The 4,478-nt window shown below is 43.5% G+C and overlaps 1 pseudogene; it reads right to left on the bottom strand.

Moving 5' to 3' along the window:
* Nucleotides 1–938: 938 nt before the first annotated feature.
* On the bottom strand, nt 939–2,148 carry LOC110306037 (eukaryotic initiation factor 4A-I pseudogene; annotated as a pseudogene).
* Between the last annotated feature and the right edge of the window lie 2,330 nt (nt 2,149–4,478).

The following is a 4,478-nucleotide window of genomic DNA, read 5'->3' as shown; positions in this document are numbered from 1 at the left end:
TTTCTGTTGTTAACAGCATGCCAGCCTCTCACTCAGCCAGCCTCACATGGCAGAGAACTTCCACTAAGGACTGAATATCAAACTTCTGCCTGGAAGACATGTGAGGAAGACATTGTGAAACTGACCAAGGTTGTCCAGTCAAATTGAACATGATTTTCAGAACATCCCCTGGGCTCTCCCCACTCTGCCTTGGAGCATATTCAGAGTCCTAATTTTCTACAAGAAAAGTGATCAAGGTCTAAGCCATTCTAGCTTCCTCACCAAGTTTTTCATCCTGTTCATTCTTAGAGTTGAATGTCCACATTTGAAGGCTTTTCCTCTTCACCCTGAAAGTCCCTGTCTTCTGATGAGAATGTTGAGTCCAAGTCCTGGCCCAGGTATGTCTTTAAAAACTTAGAAACTGAAGACCACTGCAGGAGGAGATAAATTGGTGAATTCTCTCCTGTCATTTTGTGTCCGGTGTCCAAGACCTTATATGTGGCTTAAGGCTGGGTAGGGTGAGTCTAAATGCTGTGCAGGGCCACAGAACATAAACCCATGGGGGGAACCCTCCATGTAAAGACCTTACACTCCTTTAAAAGAAGTAAGCTTTTTGTTTTGGAAACAAGTCGCAGGCAGGGTGGGATGCTGATAAGGGAGGTACTAGGAATGCTTTCAGTAAGATGTACTCCCCAGGGGTACATCATGATCTCCCCCATCATCTTAGTTAAGGTTTTACTGTTACAAACAGACACCATGGCCAAGGCAACTTTTTTTTCTTTTTTTCCTCAAAAAGTGACATTTATTCAAGGGGGGGGGGACAAACAAACAAACAAAAATGAAACAAAAAAAGCAAAAAACAAGATGTCCATCCCTTGGCTCCCTTCACTCCCCCTCCAGCTGCTCCTCGGCCCCACAGGACTGAACTCTGGGCTAGGGCCTGGTAGCAGGACAGCCCCTTAAATGCAGTCAGCAAGGTTGAGGGGCATCTCTTCAATGGAGGTGTTGTAGAAAGTCTCAATGTCTCGAAGATTACTCTGTTTTCTTCTGTCACCATGCTAATAGCAACACCCTTACCGCCAAACCGATCACCTCGATCAATTGTGTGGATGTAGTTTTCCCTGTTGGTGTGAAGGTCATAATTGATGACTAAGGAGATGGGCTGCTTATCAATGCCTCTGACCAACAGGTCAGTGGTAATTAATACTCTGCTAGAGCCAGGCCAAAACTCCCTAATGATCACATCTCAGTCTTTTTGGTCCATATCTCCATGCATGGCAGAAACAGTGAAATCCCAGGCATGAATCATCTCAGTGAGCCAGCCTACCTTCCTTCTGATATTGATAAAGATTACTGCCTAGGTGACAGTCAGAATTTCATGCAAGTCACACTATGTGTCAAGCTTCCACTCTTACTTTCCACATTGATGTAGAATTGGCAGATACCCCCCCAGGGTTAACTTTTCCTTCTTGACGAGAATCTGAATAGGGTCTCTCGTGAACTTCTTGGTCACCTCAAGGACATCAGAAGACATTGTAACAGATGACAAAACTACCTCTGTGTTACTGTTGAGCTTTGGGAATATATCAGATCTGATCCTTGAGCCCATGGTTTAACATTTCTTCTGCTTCATCCAGTACGAACATCTTGATGTACTTGGGATACAGGTATCTCCGGTTCAGCATATAAAACACCCAGCCAGGAGTGTCCACGATGATACAGGGAGCTTCCATTTGCAGCTTCTGCACCCCAGCATACATGTTGGTGCCCCCAATACAGGAATGACAAGAGGCACCCATGTAGTTTACTAATGCCATAACCACCTTTTGTATCTGCTCAGCCAATTCATGAGTGGGTGCCAGAACCAAAGCCTGAGTGGCCTTTAGATCTAATTCAATCTGCTGCAGAATTGATATGGCAAATGTAGCTGTTTTCCCAATCCCAGACTGGGCTTCAGCAATCACATCATAACCCTTGATACAAGAAAGAATGACTCACTGCTGGATGGCAGAGGGCTTCTCAAAACCATAGGCAGGAGGAAGGATTCTGAGAGACTCATGTCATTAAGAAGCTATCCACAATCTCATTCCATTTACTCTCAATGGCACCTTCTGGCTCCATCCCATCAGGGTCATTGCCTCTGGATCAAGAATCCTGACTCGCAGACATGATCCTTAGAATCTTTAAAGACAACATTTAATTGGGGCTGGCTTACAGGTTCAGAGGTTTAATACATTATCATCAAGGTGGAAGTATGGCAGCATCCAGGCAGACATGGTGCAGGAGGAGCTAGCAGTTCTACATCTTCTTCTGAAGGCTACTAGGAGAAGATGGCTTCCGGGCAGCTAGGACAAGGGTCTTAAAATCCAGGCCCACAGAAACACACTTCCTCCAACAAGGCTACACCTCTAAATAGTGCCACTCCTTGGACCAAGCATAGTCAAATACTACACCCAGTTTCTCTAGTCCTTACATTTACATCTCTTCCTGGGAACTCTTAGAATACTTTCTCTGGAAACGTGACCCTAGAAAATAGCCATGTTGCCAAGCTCTCTCGTCTAACCAGTACCAATGGTAAGCTTCATCTTTGTTTTGTTTCATTCAAATCCCTATCAAAATTATCTTCCTTGCTCATTTCATTCCATCAGATATATTCCCAGCTCTAACTTGATACTTGCATTGCTTTTTTTTAATTAGATATTTTTTTCATTTACATTTCAAATGCCATCCTCCAAAGCCCCCTATACCCTCCCCTCACCCTGCTCCCCAACCCACCCACCCCCACTTCCTGGCTCTGGAATTCCCCTGTACTGGGGCATATGATCTTCGCAATACCAAGGGCCTCTCCTCCCATTGATGGCCTACTACATATGCAACTAGAGACACAGCTCTGGGGGGTACTGGTTAGTTCATATCATTGTCCCTCCTATAGGGTTGCAGACCCCTTTGGCTCCTTGGGTACTTTCTCTAGCTCCAGGACCCTAACATGGCTCTCTCGTGTGAATCTATGCCAATGCCTGGCAAATACAGAGGTGTATGCTCACAGTCATCTATTGGATAGAACACTTGCATTGCTTTTAAATAATATGAATATAAATCCTTCACCATTCAAGTTGGCAAACTAAAACTTTAACTTTTTTAATATAATATTCACTAAATGGAAAAGCTAAGAATCTAGAGAAGGTTCTTTTAGGTGAGGAAATACAATAACACTCCCAGAAATTTGGAATTAGATAAATATCTTGTTTCTCATATAACTGAGTTTTATGTCATTATACCTCTACTAACTAGTAACATGTAAGAAGACAGATGAAACTTACGTCAGCATTTGTCAATTTATTAAAGCTAGACTGTGTCTTTTACAAAGAAATTTTTCTGGGAAAAGATGTAAAGTAATGTGTTTTGCTTGATATTTTATAAAGCCTACTTAGGGAGATGGAGAGATGGCTCAGTAGTTAGGCGCACTGACTGCTCTTCCAGAGGTCCTGAGTTCAATTTGGTGTCACAAGGATCTGTAATGGAACCTAACACTCTCTTCTGGAGTGCATAAAGCCCACTTCATGTTCCTGAAGTCGTATGGTAAATAAAAAGAAAAGGAGAGAAAAATTAAGGTAAGACAAAAGAGACATTTTAAAAAGCACATGATGTTGAGAAGGTCACCTTCAGACAAGGTGGACAACAGTCACCTCATTCCCTAAAGGCCAATCAGTTTAAAGGGTGCACTGCTCCACAGATCATTGTGCCTAGTTGCTGATGCTCTATTCTGCCCCTGGAAACCATATAAAAACTTGCCTGTCTGGGATGACCTCAGTGCACTGGAACAATAAATTCTTCTTGCTTTTTGCATTGATCCAGGCTCCAAGTGCTTCACCCAGTAAGCTAAGGCTCTCCGGAGTCTTACAATGTATCATACCCTCAACCAGACTTCCCCTATAAATTGTCTTATCCAATCTTCATAATCATATCCAAACTCAGGGCAATGGTCTTATTTGTTGAAGTACTAAAAAAGAGTTAAGGGAACTCAGTGTTCTGAACTGAATGTTTGGGGTGAAAGACCCACAACATGAGGACTCCCCCAAGTTCTGACTCAGGAGAGGCGACACCCCAAATCACACAAGAAACGGTCTTGCTGCAACTGCAAGAGGATTTTTATTCAAGAGCGCTCTCGGACCCATGGTCATACACCACGCAGGGGTAGAGGACTGTGGCGCCCCGAATAGTTGAGTAAGGGGGTATTTAAAGGAAGAAACCACAACTCAAGGAGGTGGGGAGGGTGTTGTTGGAAAATACCAAAAATACCAGTTAAGAGTCACAAGGAAGTGTAAAGTCACAAATGTCACAAGGAATACTTGGTAATTTTGAGGGTTATTTTTCAAGACAGTTTTTAAGAGCCCCTAACGATAGCACATTTGCATTGCAGGTTCCAGTAATGGTCAGGGTGGGTCAGGGTGACTTTCTTTGAATGAGCACTCTTTGAACCCAGGAAGCGGGTGGGTGGA

The sequence above is a fragment of the Mus caroli genome, unplaced genomic scaffold (genome assembly GCF_978045245.1).
Source record: "Mus caroli unplaced genomic scaffold, Mus_caroli_1 scaffold_13, whole genome shotgun sequence".
Taxonomy (NCBI): domain Eukaryota; kingdom Metazoa; phylum Chordata; class Mammalia; order Rodentia; family Muridae; genus Mus; species Mus caroli.
Note: the sequence above shows the minus strand (reverse complement) of the source record. Positions and strands in the feature narration are given on the sequence as shown.